Below are 19,649 nucleotides of genomic sequence, written 5' to 3' on the forward strand. Positions count from 1 at the left end.
ATTTTTCCATAATCAGTCAGGACTATCGACTATCGAAAGGACTCTCTTGAACCAACCTCAATTTGTATGTACGGAATCTACGTATGTTTCCAAAATATCGAGTTTCCTGAATATTTATTCAGAACTTCAGCTAGACAATAGAAACATTTAAAGGTTTTTTCACTTTTACAGTTGTTATATGGTAGTTTGGTTGATCTATTCCATCAACTTCATAGAAGATATTTTTGTTCTATTTTGGGTTGGATATAATTATCAATTTGATTTGACTGATTTAATGTTTCTTAGATAAATGATCTACTGTAACTATCAATAAACACCTGAAACAGGTATTTGTCTAGCTTCAAGGCAACACAGCTCTTCTAACTTCATTAGGATTAGTTCCACAATAATACTAATTACACGACAAAATTCGAAGTTTCGCAAACATAAAATAGTGAATAGTAAATAATCATGTTCAGAAGTTAGAAATAACTTGTAAATAAAGCTATTGTATTCCAACCCTGTTGATAAGATTTCTATGTAAAGCTTTATAAATATTTACCAACGCCGAACAATAATCATTATTGTGTGTTGCTGTTTACTATGAAGACATTACTGATGTAATATAAATGATAACTAGCCATTGTTTTCCAGCTGGAAAAGCTGAATTAATTATTTGTCTGTAGGTACGTGAGTACAATCTGGAGATCCTCCTGCTAGCGAAATGCGATTCCATTCAACTTGACGTCAATAATGAAGCGGAGAAACTTCATTCAAAATACTCCAGAGTTTCTAGTTACATTGCTATCTACAATTGTATACCAACCCCGACGTGCTTTCTTTGATTAGGGTTTAGTTTACAATTTTGTTAGTGCACATTTACTTTGTAAAATTTACTTTATATATAGAAACGTGTCATGTTAATATAAGGTAAAATTGCAGCTTCTACCTTCACTTCATGAAATTTGTCCATAATAAATACGAGGGTTGCTATTTAAGTTTTGAGTTGTGGCTACAGTGATGTGTATATGTCAAATATGACATTAAGTTTGAATTTCTGGAACCATTGGCGATATTCATGCGAAATACACCTTTTACACCCCCCAACAACACTAAGATAAACTAGTTAGTTTACCTTCAGTCTCTGAAGACGATAACTTGGTTATCGAAGCGCGTGTCAGACAGTGTAATTGTGAGTGTTGGTGTAGTGGTGCCGGAGCTAGTGTATTCAGCAAGGGTTTGTCATACGAGTGGCATTTGAGTTGTTTACAGATACTTGAAACATTTATATTGGTCAAAAAACTGAATTAATTGCTAACATTTTCGTGCGGTTGTCGCACATTGCTACAGAATGAATTTCGTGAAGGTAATCCACAATTAGCTGTAGGACCAGAAAACATCGATGCTATACGCTATAACTGATATTGCAAGATCGACTTGTGACATAAAGTGAGATTGAGGTATAATTGGGCATTAGTTTCACTCGTATACATTCAATATTTGCTGGCAAAAAGAATTTTTCGCGTTGAATACCGCATAATTTGACTATCGTTAGTGTAATCGCAGTTCTTGAAAAGACGTCTATTAGATCGTGACAGGCGGCGAATCGTGGGTTTTTCAAGACGAGCTAAATTCAACAAAAGTTGTTCGCGCATGCAGCATTTTGCAGCAAATGTCGTCACCGTTCATTATAGTAACGTTGAACGGTCAATTCTGATAGTACTCCACCATTTGTTTGTCAGAATGATATAGAAAAATGAGAGGAACAATCGCAGAACAAGAATCATTCTCTACTACGACAATGCGAGCTCACAAATCAATTCAAACGAAAACGTTTTTGAACAGCCAAAACATCGAATTGATAAGTCATCTGCCGTAGGTCGTTGTTGGGCACCTAATGATATCTTCTTATTCCCGCAGATTAAAAATGAATTGCGAGGTCAACGTTTTCCTACACCTGAAGAAGTGGTTGATGCGTTCAAATTACATGTTTTAGGGGGTATCTCTATCGTAATGAATAAATAGTAGCAACCATCGTAGAATAGAAATTATATTGACGTTCCACTATTTTTGAAATCCACATTTTCCTAATACTCAATGGAATTTGATGGGATCGTATATTAACAGTAAGTTGAGTTGATAGAAAAGCTGTTTATTTGTTTACAGTAGGTGGAAAATTTATTATTAAGTTTTTATATTTTATTTTTATTTATAATATTTCATTATCAGGATGCTATAATCAACAATTTAAAATATAAATCATAATATAAAACATAATCATAAATCATCAAATATGTTAATATTCAATTCAAGCGCTTTTTGCTACAATCACAGCTTCGTAGAGTTTCATAGTGTGATGAAATGCTCCTAAGAGGGTTTCAATTAACCATCGCATGATCAATTGTTTACCTTGTTATTCCTCAACGGAAAAAACATTTATACTTTTTGACTTGTGGTATGGTGAATTATCAAAAAACCACTCTTCAAGTTGTGACAGTAACAATATTTCTAGTACATGTTTGTATTGGTCTTGCCTCATGGTCCCTTGAACAATGATAGACGCTCAATGCCTACGGTTAAGATGAAAGATATGGCACAAACCAGTTATTAATCTCTACAAGGTAGTGTAGATGTAACTGCTCACCCGGGAATCATCAGACGAATGAACTTTTGTCGATCAAAATTTGAAACCATGATTCGTCGGCATGCCTGCAATGACTTCAGTTATGGTGAATCACGCACTTTTTAACAAGTTGTATGACTTTTATTTGCGTTGTGTGGTTTGGTTTGGTCCTTTGCAGCTGCTAAGTCTCCATGGTTTCGGTAAGACATGGTTTATTGCTAAGCCGATAACCGATCAGCTTCTCTTCTCAAGGTTTGCTTCTCCCCTTTGTCAGTTCAATTTATATTAATAATAGACCTCGAAACACCTTCCGTATTTGCTATTTCTATATGGAAATGTTTAGAATAAAATAAGAATGTGGTATTTACTTACATTGGAAATATGGTCGGTCATACTGAAAAAACTAAATTGTCTTCATCCCAACGTTTTTTGAAGAAATTACAATTTATTCTAAAAAAATACATAAAAGTAATCTATTAACAACTTTTGTTCTGGCTACTTCCGACAAAAGCAGTGTTTGAAAATATCTTGAGAGACTTTATTTAGACAATAGTTTTCAGCAAATGTCAACTAGACGAGACCTAATCGCACTCATTTGGCATCCTACGCGGACTCTCAATGATACGAGGTCTTAAAAGCAATGACACCGATATCATCATATATACTGAGTAAAATGACCCCATGTGGGAATATATGCCATTTTGGTGTCCTACACACTGTAATTAATCAGATCCATTTTATTCAATTTTCTTGCTATTTCATATCTTGAGTGTTTATAGCTATTGTAATAATCTTAATCTTCTTCGAAATATCAAGATGTGAGATGGCTATAGCTACAAAAAAAAATTCAAATCGGAAAATGCAGAAAATTGAGTGCTGTCCCTAATAATTTGGTGCTTTTCTCCGGATCATGGCTATAAATAATATCATTATAGATACAGAACACCATATCAGTTTATATCAAATCAAATTTGTGTCTTTAAGATAACATGGCACTTCATTCGGATGAAGAGAGAATTTTTTTCAAATTTTTCCCTGGCTTCTAGCGTCTTTATTGCTGTTTTGAGGACATACGATTCGAAGATGCTTTACTGTGAGTCTGGTTTGGCATGTTTAACATAAAGGCGACGTTCCTTTTGTTAATTTGTTCCAAATATTATTTTGAGATATTGTGTCGTTGTCACTTAATTCTGTGGTTGAGATGTTGGTGGTAAATAATTTTCTTCTTGATAGTTGGAGTGATATTATCTTTCAAGGTTTTATTTTGTATGTTTTTGTAGATAAAATTGAGAATTTCAAGTAATTAAGATGGTTTGTTTGAAAAATCTGCTGCGATTATTTCAGGATTTGCAGCATTAATATTGTTTTGTAGAAAATCGCAGATCTCATTGCAATTTAGAACGAAAGGTGAGCTTTGGTTTTCAATCTGATATTTGATTGTCTTTAGTGAGGTGGGCAGATCTTCACTAGTACTTATATATTTTTTTGTTTCTTTTTGGTTTTAGTGTCTCAGTAAGTTGAGCAAAAGTGATGGGAGGGCTATCTAAACATTCGGGTGATGTTGAAATTTGTGTTTTTGTAGTGATAGGGATTTCAGTGCTTAAATTTAGTGTATTTGACGACATTTGACAAGGTTGTTGTTATGAGTTTTTGAGGTATGGTATGAACTCTTGGGGATATTTTTTATGATTGTGGCCGAATATTCTCTGTTGCTTTCTCTGGTGTGGCTTCTGTTATGTTTTCTGTGTTCTTTGTTTCTTCTGTAGCACTTTTGTTCCATATTTTCATTTGGTCTTTGTTCCAAACAGGCGGATATTTCGCAACCTATGGATTTACATGTGGAGCAATTCGATCCATCGATTTGAAGAAATAATCTGTAGGTTGTGTTATCGTTTTTAATCACAAAAGATAGTGGAATAGATTTATTTTCAATGGGAGAGATGGAAATTTATCTCCTAAAGCTTAATACGTGGCTATAATCTGTTTCAGGTAATCCTACTCCTAGTAATGTCATTTTCGATACTATCAACTGTTGTTTTGGAGGAGGGATAGATACAAATTCTGTTGCTTTGCAGAATTTTATAAAGCCAATTCTGTCCATGGTTAATTTACGGCAATTAGAACGGGTTCCTAAAAAACCGTTTCGAAATCCCTCGCAACGAAACTAGATCGAAAGAGATAAAATACGTTGATCTAGTACTCAACGTAATTGTCCGTGATCACTGAATGGTCACTACCACTTAGGTTAAGATAGACACTAGATATATTTGTTTCCAATTTCAATAAAAGCTATTTATTTTGATAAATTAAACAAGACCGAATTAATTGTGGTATTATCAACCAAATTCGGGACTTTCAAAGCTTGTAACGGATTTGAAGTGTGATATAAGTATTAGTAATATGCTTAGAAGTCTTTCCTCTTCATCTTTAAGAGTTCATAACAAATTTAAGTTACGACGTGGAGTTGATGACATTCTATAAACTTGATTTGATTATGTCAATATTATGTTTGGTATTAAGCTCAAATGATTGTTGGTTTAATATATTTTCATGTTTGTGAATATATACAATTAAAATTTACGTCAATTAGTTGAAATTCGAAAATCAAGATACAGAATAAGCTGTATCACTTTTCAAAGATCCTGACATATGTTATACGGTGAGATATTTTTAATAAAAAAGGTCTTATGTAGAAGTGTGTAACAGACCTGACATTTTCTATTCAAATAAGTTTACATCCATGTTTTTGTTACCAGGTGAACAACTGTTAAACTGATTTATCTATTTCAATTACTTTGAGAGATAAACCAATTAGGATACAACAAGTCGCTTTGTGTGTGATAACTTGTGATTATGAAATAACGTTGAAACATTGTTTTACAATGATTATATATCAATGATATTGAATGTCGGTATACTCGTGATATCAACAACAACAATGAAACGAATAAAATTGGAGAAAAGTTTTCATACAAAGCAAACATTATTTTCCTTGATTATTATTTCAACATTGTGATGATATAATAGGGGTAATGAGGACATCTGTTGTGATTATAAAAATATAAAATGTAAATTGTGAAATACAGAGATTTTTCTATGATTTATCTCGACCTTTTCGCTTTAATAATATAATAGCAATAGTAGGAACATCCCTATGTTATTATTTTATCATGAAACGAAAGTGAAATGATATTACGGTGATTAAGTGCTCTCGCAAAAATTACAATTTAAAGAAAAACAAATTGCTCAATCGAAATCTACCTATTAGATTTTTATAGGAAACATGATGGCGAGGTAATTTTAGACGATAAGATCCATACGATAATTTTGGAAGAAACAAGAGTTTCATCGATTTTTCCATGCACAATAACCAATCATCAATTTTTTATAAAATAACCACACTATATACTTATAAATCATCTATAGATTATTTTTACTGCAACAAACGGTGTAAATGTTGACGTTAAAGTATGAAATCCGTTAATTTATAGAATACCTAGTTATTCCATAAAATAACTGATCGTATCCGCTAGAGTGTGTAATATGCTATCAATTTGCATAATATGCATAAAACAACATTCTGGTATTGAAAGGTCTGCCTACGATGCTATATTTCGTTGAGCGGTTAGAGTTGGACTGTCAACAACTGCAATTCCGAAGAATACACTTAATTCCTTGATCGACGAAGATCAATTGCAAAATACTTTGACTGCAATAAATTTTTCTTCTCAAACTGATAATGAAAAAGTAGTTGAACGAACAGATTTATATAATCCCATCACGAAAGTATGATGAATATGAACAGAAAATATGCAAATATGTTTTATATGCTCTAAATATGTGTTTTGATAAACTTAATGTTCAAAGAGAAAGAGAAAAGTTTAAAAAGTGTTTGGAGATTCAAGCGAAAAATATGAAATTAATGTCGGATAAATCTCATTCTGAAGCCTCAGTGGGTTTTACCATCCGTATCCCATTGCTTGAAGTTGACACAGGAAAAGGAGGTGCCAAATCTATTCTAGCTAACATCATAAGAATAACCGAAGAAGGATTTTTCCAATTGGGTACCAGAAACGGCCGCAAAAAACAATGATATTCCCGATCCCAGTTTAGTGTCTGCGAATGAAAATTAATTAAAATCGAAGAAGTACCGGATGTAGTAATATCACTCCGGCCGGTTTCTATAGCTCAAAGTTTAGGTACTGGTTAGGGATTTGAAAAATATTCTAGTAAAACCCAGAATGTCAACAAATTTTTTTTTGTCTTAGAATAAATGTTCTTTGTAATTCCAAATGTCATTTTAGTAATCTATGTTGTAACAAATGATTTTATGGTATATTTCAATAAATACCATTTATACACTGCATAAATTACATAAATTGCTTCATTTTCATTTTAATTGTCTATCATTAGTTCATTTATAGAATATATAGTTATTTCATTTCAGATAAATTGTTTGATTCACACTTTAACTGTGTCTCATTAGTTAATTCATAGAATACCTAGTTACTTCATAGAATACCTAGTTACTTCAAAGAATAACTAGTTAAAATGTCAAATCAATAATATATTACACACTTTGAAGGACACAATCAGTCATTTCATGGAATAACTGGATATTGTATGAAATAACTGCATTATATTCTTTTACGTTAACATATATACCTACGTAGTACTATTTCCAGAGTATATCATAACTGCTTTTGAACGAAAGTTAAGAAATAGTGCGCCAGTTTCATGTTTTCATTCAATATGAAACTTTGTTTTCTTTACTTTAGGATTTGAAGCGAGAAATACATTCTGTTTTTATGGATTTGTTTTTCACTTTTTCAATCATGAACTGAATGTCAAACAAATCTAAAAAATTGAAATTGCTTTCCAAGTTGTTTATCTTTGTACTCGTATGGTTGTATAAATAATTTTAGACTTATTAGGCGTATACATGGAATTTTTCATCGCCATCGCCATACCAAAGGTTATTCTATAAATTAATATCCTAGTAGATTATCAATATTAATGTCCCGAGTGCATGTCAAATTGTCGATAATTTAATTTTCTCGAGTGCGCGAATGCGCAATAATTCTTCCTTGTCTTAAAATATAAAATTAAAACCAAATGATGTTTATTAATCCTAGACGAAAATTTGGCACTAGTGCAGTATTATCGCTGAAATTTGATCGTTGCTAGATAAACATAAAATATCACAGCTTTTTGGTTGGCTTAAATTTTTCGAAGGAAATAGTCTCTCTAATAGTAGTGATATGAATGGAATTTATTTATTATTTCATCGAAGTATTGGATAATTGAAAGTTTCTCAAATAACTGGGGAATCAATAGATAAAAAGAAATTTAGGTATATTTTACTGTCCAAACCCGATTTCGAAACAAACTAGTTATGGCTAAACCAAACTAGTTCTTCCTATACGCGATATAATTGACTAGTCTAAACCTATTGAGCAGAGTCGAAAAGTAATTGAGCAAAAATGTCAGGATTTGTACATGTGGGATTTATATTTGTTGTTTTAAACGCATTTTGCGTCTAGTTGCATTGCGTAACTTATTTTGTTAATGACTGCAGTTTAAAAATAACTGTTCACGTATTATACTACATTATAAAATTCCTCCTACTTTCAACCTACTTTAAGCCGACACCCAGATCAAAAACAACGTCTTTTCAATGAGGTTAAGTTAGGCAATGATAGTCTGCAATTCTAAGTGCTACCAAATCGCACCATTTAAAAAATTAGTGATTGCTTCTATTGAAAAAACACTTATTATTTGTTGTAGTATAATTGTTTGTATTACCAAGAATCCATAGCTTTTACCGACAAATTATTATTGTTTTAATGAAAATAATTATCTTCCCAATCAATTCTATTTAGTCAATCTATGTATTTTGATTTTCCAGATATATAATGTTCAGACTATGCCGTACAAGTTTATTCTAGAGTGTGCGTACTTATATCAGGAGCAACTAGTTGGGCTAAACTGGTTTATCCTATAGGGCTTACAATAAATTAGTTTAGACTAGGTTGTACTAGTTAATCCTATTGTTTAAAGGAAGAACTAGGTTGGCTTAGGTAAAACAAGTTTGTCATAAATAAACTGCAACAAACTTTGATTTTGAGGAAATCTTAGTAGTAATGAGACTTTCATTGGAAGTACTTTAATAGAATGAAATTAAGAGAAGAAAATATCTCCAAAATATATCAAATTGTCGATATGATGTGTAACAAACAGTTATTTTAGTAGAAAATTGCACCTATTATGAAGTATTGAAAATTTTTTTTGTAGAAAAAGAGGAAGGTTCATTAAATTGTTCTATTAGAATAATTGCAGGAGCCGAAAATCTATCCAGTAATTTCTGTCAATTTGACAACTATAAAAATTTGGAAGAAACCAATTATCATACATTATTTAGTCGTTTGAGCATACTCAGTGAAATTGAAGATCATATTTATAAATATACATTGGATTAGAAAAAAATTGATTCCATATATTACGAAATGAATTAATTAAACTTAATTTTAAACGATGTCATTTATAAATCAAGTGTTTGGCATTTTATTAACGTACTTAATGTGAGCTTAAAAATGATTTCAAAATCTATGCATTTCCAATAATGTTAAAATGATTTATTATATCTTCCAGTTTAGATTGATAATTGAAAATACCTATTGTTTTTATATAATAACTTATGTTTGTGAAATCAAAACCGCAGTTTAAGTGATACTTTGTTATAATTATGTTGAATGCTATAATTGCGATCACTTGATTACACATGATAAGTACATTACTAATGAAAGGCAATATGACTTTGTAAACAAATATTCGGTTGAAACCTCATTCATAGCGAATCTATTTAAATATATGGAAAATTAGTTCAAAGTGAATGTTATGTGTACTAATTTCAGTAGTGATTTTGATAAAATTGATCATTCAATTGGATAAACTTGGATCAGTCGGTATACATGGCAATCTACTCCGATGGTAGATAAGTAGGTACATAGATAAATATCTATCACCTTTCAATTATGCAGCTGTACCTCGAGGATCCCACTTGATCTACATCAACGATATATTTGAAAATTAAAGAAATATATTCCAAAATAAGTGATATTGCAGTTTCTCAATTGACACTAAGGGTTTTGAATAGATAGTTGATTATTGTGAAAATTTATTTCTAGACGTGAATAAATGCTACAAGATTACTTTTTTGGAAAACGATGGATACTTTTTTCCAACATTTTCTTGAAAACCACCCGATTGGAATAGTATCACAGATAGAAGATCTAGGATTTTATTTTAATTCAGAACATACTTCCCATGAACTTATTAATCATATATTAAAATATGACGTTGCTCTTTATTATTTAGAGTTTACCCTAACCAAAATAATATCATGAACAGCTACATAGTCTTTTGTTAATAATATTATTTCAGTTGTGTAGAACTTGAATCCCAACTATCAAAGCAGAATAATTTTTTAATGGATTTACGAATATTGTGATATGAAATATCCTATAGACTGTCATTTTTACACCTTTTGAGAAACAGTCGATAAAAATCACATGACTATGCCAATAAACGATTGCTATTACTTTTTCGGCCGATGAGTTTTTAGTTTCAGGTAACTAAGTTGAAAACTTTACGCAAACATTGGGATAGAATGTCAGTATAGGGTCATTCGAAAATCCGTTACAGAAAATCATGATAATACATCTCGATTTTTCAAAAGAATCAATTACGTTACATTATAAAATGCAATTTTACGTTTGGCCGCGATCCCTTTTCTCTATTTTCAGATTTTTAGAAGATTTACTAGATCTGGGTACAAAAAAATAACAACACTGTTTTTATGATATATTTATTAGCAGTTGAAGAATAAAAACATTTTTTTAATCTTATTCTTTGGAATTAATATTAAATAAGACTTTATTCTCATATTTAACATGCAAAATCAAGGTATTCTCTGTCTTCGTCTTCTTCACTCAATGCTTTTCCAAGGTAAATGTTGACGTTTTAAGAACTGCAAATTTTTACTAAAACGTCGACCCTTCTTTGATTTTACTTGGATAAATATTTTCCTTCTCAGTAATTCCATTTTCAGTCAATTCATGTATATACTCTCTATAATGTTTATATCGCGTGTCTTTTAAAGTCTTTCAGTGTTACAGTAAATTTTCCTATCAATTCTTCTACTTTGGAATCTCTTGTCTTCTCTCATATTCTCAGATATTTTTACTTTTTCCCGATTTCTCCACAATTTCAGTTTTCCTCACCCATTGGGTATATTTCACAAGAATTTCGTTCATTGTTGTATTATACATCAGTTTCCTGTCTTGACATTTGAATAAGTTTCCTGACATACACTGCTATGAATTTACATCGCAAACTTGTTCTCAAATGATCAAATAATCTTCAAATAAGAGATACTCATAGGCTTTGTCTTAAAAAGTGTAGTAGAGAGGTTCAAGTATAGTAGTCGGTAAAGACACATTTCCCTCACATCCACCGAAGGATGCTTTACATAAAATGGTTTGCTTACAGTGAAATTGCTGTAACAGCATCTTTGGTCAGGGTTTTCTTGTTGAAATGAATGGAATAAATTCTGCATACTGTCCAACAGATAAAATTTTTGTATTTTATAAATTTTTTACCGCTCTTCAATAGCATTTGATAAGGAATTATATCTATCGTCACGTGCGCGGTTTTCCTGATTTTTTTTGTAAGGCTCTCGTATCGAAGTTTTGCAGATTCATTTGGACTTGCCTACTGTATCTTAGAGTCGGATGCTATGGAATAGAGATTTGAGGAGCAGCAAAGCTTGGTGAATAACCAGATGTAATTGATAACAGTGTTTCAGCTCCAGTCGTAGATTCTGGGGTATTCATCACTATTCAAAGTGTTCTTTTGCGATATTTGCTTTTAGCATTTGCAGCTCGTCACTTTTTTTTCGATAGTCGATGCTCACGTGAAGTTATGTCTTTTACCAACCATTTATTTTCATGATATCTCTCTATACATTTTCTTTTAGCATCCGCTTCTTTTCCTAAATTCAGTTTACGCTTCTCCCTACAGCGTCGCTGCTTTTCAGTGGCGTGATAACCGTAATTATGTCATATAATTTCCTAGAATAAATTATTCAATTGATTATACAAGATACAAACAGCATAACGACTATCAAAACTTTGAACAGTTAAGTAATAGCAGCACTATTACAAGTCCATAACTCTGTTACTAGATAGTGGTAACTGAGTAGTGCTGTAACAGAGTAGTGACTCTAACACTTCTTCTCTTTTAATATTTATATTAAACAATATTGTGATAGAATAAATGCATTAAAAATAATTATTCCATAAAGGCAACTTTAAAATAATAACTTTGTATTGAAATATAGGTAGGTATACTTACTCAAAAACGCCAGTAACAAAGTACACAAAGAAACCTCGCATCTCACTTCACAGCCAACGGATAACTGGTTTATATACCTCCCTAATCATTTGCAACAGACATTGTCGATATTACAATAGTAAAATAATAACGCAACTGTTTCCGTTGAAAAAGTTGTGCCATCTCTTGGTATTTGCGAAATATATTGGGCAGGTGCATGGTCGTGATGAAGCAAAACTCTTTTTTTCAGTAAATGTTTGAACTACGTCAATAAAACCTGAGAGATGTTCGTTCGAATACACTTTTGGTTCAGTAAGCCGACGTCACACTGAACGCGCGAATAGCTTTCACATGCACGATTCTTCAGTCCAATATTTCGATATCCTCTTTTATCTCTCTAACCTCAATCCGACGGCCGTTTAGTACAGTTTGGTGAACATCTTCGATGAAATCGCTGGTTATCGTAGCTTTTGGCCGTCCTAAACTCTCGTGGCAATGACGCTCATAGTGCCACGTTTGAATAAATCTGTAAACAGTGCCCTACACCTCTTTCATTTGCGTGCGAACAGATTGACGTTCACTTTAATCGATTTCCAGAAAATCTCACACCGACACACTGTTAAATAGAAACTCAGCATTAAACATATATGAGCAAGTATATTTCTCAACTTATTTAAGTATATAGGTATAGGAAATTTCGGGTTGAGTTTGGAAACGTATTCTCCTGAATAAATAATCTGGAATTCATGTTTGTTGTAATAATATTATATATTGACATTCACCCGAAGCTTTTGTCGACATTTCAAAACAGTCTAAGCTGTGTTTGATTCATATATATCCTAGACCATCGACGTGCTACATTGGCCGAGAGAATATGGAAACATCTAGCAGAGCTAACGTCAAAATGATCATATTATAACTCTTATATGTTGGTTTGTTCGTTCGAAAATGGTTTTTGATCTTTTTATAATATGGGAAACAATATTGATAATTTTAGAAAAGTAGGAAATGAATTCTCACCTTTTCAAGAAATCCAGATCGATCATTAGTTCTCAAAAAATGATCAGAAATCAATGGTCTCTTAAGATAAATTAAATGTGAAATGACGTCGACATTAGTCTAAATAGATATTTTGACAATTTTTTTGCTGGAGAGAATAGGAGGAATAGCAATTATGTTGCAGCTTCCTTGTAGATCTAATGCTTTGGAATTAAAATGCCGATAGTCGCTAGCTAAAAAGTCACATGGACAGTCGCTATGATTCAGTTATATCCACCTCACTAAAATACCAATAAAATACCAATGAGTTACTCATAGTAATGAAAGAGAAACATATATTAGGAGTTTAGGAATATTTTAATTGAGTGAAAAACATGGTCACTCACATAAAAAAATTAAAGCCAGATCAAATACAATAAAAAAATTAGGAACATAAAAAACATTTTCTACAATTGTATACGAACTCAAAATGTCTTAAAAACAGTAACGTTTACTTCTCGGAATAAATTTTCCAGATTTAATTGGATTGGGAGAACTTCATGATCCAATACAAAAATCACAAGGAACTCAAACTTAGTCTTACTCAATTCTTTCAGTCTGAGTCATCAATCCGTACATACAAAGGTCGAATACTGAAGGGATAAGTACATACATGATTGACATTTATATTTTGTCAGCCTTCTAACTTTTGTTAGGAAGCAAAGAGGGCAACGCTTTCTTTCAGTAGATTGTTGGTGACCTGGGAAATTTTTTTGAATCCGAGATCGCAGGGTATGCGGTAAATACGATATTTGTATTCGTCTCACTAATAGATCGTTCACGAACTCCTTCCCAAGTAGCTTCAGAAAAAGCCGTTGGGCGAATTGGGCATATCAAGACTCAGAAAATGTATCGATTCTTATAATAATGCACTAATAACCACTCGGCCGATAGTTGCACGATAACAATGTTTTGTAATATAATTTTTATGAGCATTTATTTTTATTCTGATCTTTAATTTGATCCGAAATAGAATTGTTTCTAGTCTAACCTTTCATTGCAATAAAATTTGCTTGTTACTTTATTTTTAATAATATCATTATATTTCTTCACATCTTCAAGTCATATGTGTTGTTCGTCTTTCCCAAAATTGGCACTACGATCTCTTTTTCAATGATTGTCGAGAATACATCTGAATAAAAATTTTATTCCAATTGAAATTGAACTTTCTGCATCAATCATGTGAAACCTTTAATAGTTCAATTAAAATTATCCGGGAGGCAGTAACAAAAATACAAAACCAAGTTTCTCTTAAGAGATAATTAGTAGAATGCATCAGAAAATGAACGGATAGAAAAATTTTACACGAGGACTTACACATGACAAAAGTCTGTGCGGAGTAGGTGCCAAAAAAAACTGACCAAAAGCTCTTGCGTCAACGGGTCTGCTCTAATTTTCTTGAAAGGTTAGAAAAAGTTCTACTCTGAAAGGGAACTGATTTGAGTCGATGGAAGCGGTAAAGCGAAAAAGGCAGAGCTTCTAAAGGCACTCACGAAAGAAGAATTCCAGTACTGCTTTGAACAATGGAATGAACATATGGAAAGGTCTGTGGCGAGGGGAAGTTAGTATATTGAATGGGAGCATTCGAATGTAGAATAATTTTTATAAAAAAACCCTTTTTCGTAACCAGTCTCGTTATTTAATAGCCAGAGCTCGTATAGAAGTCAGCTGGCTATATCTCAGTGGAACACCGTCAGCTGATACTTTGGAAGTTATTACGTAGGTGTTAAGCGGAAGCACCTATTGCAGGGGTGCTCAAACTTGAACTTCTGGCGATCTACCTCAATATTTTTAGACTACTTACCATCGACTCTGAGAGGCTGCAAGTATGTGTGAAGCAGGGTTGTCGTACATACACGATACACCCTACCTAGGTTGTTAGGGTGTACCGTAGCATATATAGATATTAGCTTTCTGCACAATATAGGTACATTATTTTAGTCAAGGTTTGGGTTAGTTTTAGTTAGGTTCTTCTCTACAATATCAATGAAAAAACTCATAGTTATTCAAAATTGCGAGTTTATTGGTTGTTACAAAACTAAAGAGTTACATATGGTGTTAAACCGAACTAAAGAGTGGCTTTGGATGTTGAAGCGTGGCACTGCATGTCCTCAGCATACTTTTCATAAGATGGTACGTAACCACTGAGTGCTAATCGCAAGCATGATGACATATGATCGTCAGTTAGTCGATTGCGATATTCTGACTTAATTATCTTCATTTCAGAAAATGCAGACTCGCACAAGTAAGTTGACCCAAACAATGCCGTCAGTTGAAGGGCGATTTGCCTTAGATTCGGATATTTATCTTCAGACATAAAACACCAGAAATTTGTATCAGATGCTGTAGCTTTGAGATGTATATCTGATATAATCTGCAACAACTCATTTTCAACAGAACATGAGTTCATATTAAACTGACTTGCTATTTCAGTAGCTAATTCCTCAATGTTTTTACATGAAAAAGGATAACTCATAAATGATGCTATATTTTCCAATTTACTGCAATCATAAAAACACATTTCGAATTGTCCCAAAATATTTGATAATTCAGCCTCATACGTATCATAATTAAACTAAGGAATCCTTGCTTTCAAAGACGGAAAATGTTTCAGATCCTTTCTTTTCAGTTTATCCATCATGAGTTGCAATTTACTTTTGAATGCGTTTACTGCGCTAATCATCTCAATAATAGTTTTTCCTTTACCTTGAAGCTCCAAGTTAACGATGTTTAAGTGCATTGTGATGTCAGTCAAAAATTCCAAATCAGTCAGCCATTTTTCGTTTTTCAAAATCTGAATGTCATCACCTCTTTCATCTAGAAAAGCTGTTATTTCGGACAATAATTCTTGAAACCTTTGTAGGAACTTTCCGCGACTCAACCACCTGACGTCTGTGTGAAGAACTAAATCAGTGTGTTCAGCTGACTCCCTATCTTCCAACTGCAACTGAAAGAGCCGCCGTTGCAAGCTACGTGCACGGATGGAATTCACAATTTCTGTTGCAATGCCCATAATTTCCTCCGTGTTTAAAACTTTGGAACACAAAACTTGTTGATGTATAATGCAATGGAATGAAAAAAATGAAGGAAATTCTTCATTAGCTCGACACAATGCCACAAAACCGTTTTTCTTTCCAGTCATTGCTGGTGCTCCATCGGTTGTAATGCACACTAATTTATATATTGGTAGCTCGTAGTTTTTTACAAAATTAAAGAACACTTCATATATATGGGTCTTCCCCTTCAGAGGAAGGATTGTCAAAAATTCTTCCTTAGCCGACATGTCATTGAATACCATCCGAATAAAAATACACAGCTGGGCAGTGTTTGTCATATCGGTGGATTCGTCGAACTGTAAGGAAAAGTATGTACATTCCATGATATCATGTTTTAGTTTATCTGCGATGTCCTGACTCATGATTAATTACGCCTTGTGACAGTCGGACGAGATAACTGAAGTTCTCTAATAGCAGACATGATTTCTGTTTTATTTTTTAAGTCTCCGAATAAAGTCTCACCCGCTTCAATAAATGCTTCCTTCACCACCGATCCATCTTCGAATGGTTTCTTGTGTTTCGCCAATATATGAGATATTTTAAATGACGCGTTTGGCTGGTCTTGTGAACATGGTTTGTTCTTTTTTCAAACAAGATATTAAATCACTTACTTTTCGTTTTCTCAATTCACTCTATGGCGGAAAATCCTTTTGATAGATTTTATGAACCATTTTATGATGCCTCTCTAAGTTACCACGCTTAGGTATTACAACTGACGCACGACAAATAACACAAATGCACTTATCCTTCACCATACAAAAGAAAAATTCTTCCTCCCAATCCTTATTAAAATGATACGTTTTAGATTTCTTCACTGCACTCATTTTCCACTATTCAATAATAAACTTTGTATCGACGTAGTATCGCTATCAAGTTACAATTCAGAATGACTCCAATTCATGCAGGCGCAACATTTATATCAGCGTAAAAGAAAGTCTCGAATGTTCCCGTCAAACGCGCCGCCCGAAACTAGATAGTACAGTGTAGTCTAGAAACAACGTGGCTTTTCTTTGACAAGTGCCGCGAGTTCCTTTGATAAAGCCGCCTTTTGCCGCAAGCAGTGTTATTTCATTACGTAATACATTTTTGTAGTTTAGTTACCTACCTACTTATTAAAATTTTTTTTCTTCTTGAGATCTACTCAAAAAGCACTCGCGATCGACTGGTCAATCGCGATCGACCGTTTGAGCACCCCTGACCTATTGCATCAACTAATCAGGTTTTCTTTTACTCACTGCTAGCTAATTTTTCTCATATATCACAGCTGTATATTAACAATCAGCTTACAAATTTTCAGACTGGAGACTACCGAGCCGAAGCTGACGTTCACTAGGCTTTATTACATAACTCTTTGATGCATCTCATCAATTAACTTTTGAAAGGAAATAATTAACCGAATTTTCACCTGGCTACTGGACTTAAAATAATAAAAATAATTGTTGAATGCAATAATTAAAATGAAAAACTGGAAAATTAAATTGGCAAATAGAAAACACAACACACACCACCAAAGATAGAGCCAAAATAAATGTCAGCGACAAAACAAACACTTCTACGTTCCATTTGGTTTCTTTTTCTAATGACAAATATTGGAAGAGTAGAGAATATTGTCCGTAGTACTTGTCAAAAACTTTCAAACTACAGCCAGATGCGCCAACCTTCTTTCAATGCCTTGAACGAACCTTTACTTAAGGAACCGTTACAAATTGATTCTGGGACCACTTCACTTTAAACACTAAGTTGAAGGACCGTTTAATCTAAAAGAACATTCAATTAAAGTACCACTTAGAGATTATGAAACTGGCCGTAATAAAGGAAGAGTCAACATTCCAATCAAAACGATCGAATCGCGAAATCGAATCCTTCTAGAGATTTCCATATTAATAGAGAATACGTTTAATGTCCTTTCTATCATTTCAGAACCATGAGCTGTTTTTAGACTTATGCAGTCTTTTGTGAAATGTTCCATTATTTGTAATGAACTGTATATTTATTTTTGAGAACAGCTTATACTGACATAAAAGCTGCATTCTCCTGTAGGATAATCTGAATCAAGTGTACATGATAGAAATTAAAGGATGATTTGGTTCAATCATATTATTAAGAACGTTTAACCCTCAAAAGTCCGTTTAATTTTACTATGATTCATCTTCACACTTGAAATGAAACGTGACTGAAAATCCAATATCTTCTAAACTTCAACAACATCCCGAAGAAATTTAACTTGAAAGTGATATATAAATTACCGCATCATGGGAACACGATTGTTTCTAAGTCCATAAAAATATTCCAGTTTCATGCATATACTCTGTTGATTCTCGTGTTTACAAACAATGAATATGAGATACATTGCACAAATATTAGTTAAGGAACTCCTTTAAATATATGTATATAGTATAAGCTCATGCAGAAACCCCAACAGGTAAAGTTATTCCTACATGCATAAGGAAATGACATTATTTACAATTGCCGTTTGCTACATTACTGGTATAAGAATGAATAATTTATCAGTCAACATGTATTTCAAAGCTATATATAATGGATACAAGAGTACTAATTATTTGCGACCCAAGCTTCTAGTCTCTAGGTCAAATAGCTTAAAACCTACACGTTTAATAAGGTATATATTCGTATTGTATATTAGATTTAAGCTTGTGATAATTATTATTTTCAATTTAACAAGTCCTTATTTTACAACATAATTGTAAAACAAAAAACATTAGTCAGTGAGTACCCTTCTAAAAATTATTATATATAATACTTCTGCGGTAGTTAGTCTCAATTTCTATTTTTAAAAAGGCATCCCAGGCTTTAATATTGGATAATATTGAATTGTATAAAGTTTAAACACACCACGTTGTTTAGTATTTGTTAAGTAGCTATCAATATAAAACCAATCAATCAATATAAAAGGTGAACTGGATTATACTTTGCGTTATTAACAGTAAAATATTGGGTAGAAGAGTTTAAAGGTACAACCTGCGAAGACGAGCATCGCAGTGATCGATCAAATGAGGGGACGAATCCAGAAATCTTGAAAAAAATCTACAAAGTGGTACTAGATGATCGTTGACTGAAAGTGCGCATAGTAGTATAGTAGACATTTGTAAAAATGCGATAAATAGCATATTAACTGAAAATTTGGACATGAGAAAGTTGTGCACAAGATACGTACCGCGTTTGCCCACAATTGAACAAAAACAGTGTCGTGAAGATGTTTCCATTGAGTGTTTGCCAATGTTTCACGGAAATAAAGCCAAATTTTTGTGTCGTTCCATAATCATGGATGAAACGTGGACTTCAAAGAGAGAGCTGGCTCCAAAGAAGGCAAATATCGTTTTCTCTACAGACAAGGTCGTGGCGTCGGTTTGTTGGTATGTGCGTGTGATAATTTTCATTTACTATCTTGAAAAAGGAGAAACTATCAACGGCTAGTATTATTGCAAAGTTTGAGTAAGTAAATCTAGCAAAACGGGCCGTATTTGGATAAGAAGAAAGTGTTGTTTCATCAAGACAATGTACTATGTCACACATTCGTTTTTGCAATGGCTTAATCATTT

This window comes from Diorhabda sublineata, chromosome 1 (genome assembly GCF_026230105.1).
Source record: "Diorhabda sublineata isolate icDioSubl1.1 chromosome 1, icDioSubl1.1, whole genome shotgun sequence".
NCBI lineage: Eukaryota > Metazoa > Arthropoda > Insecta > Coleoptera > Chrysomelidae > Diorhabda > Diorhabda sublineata.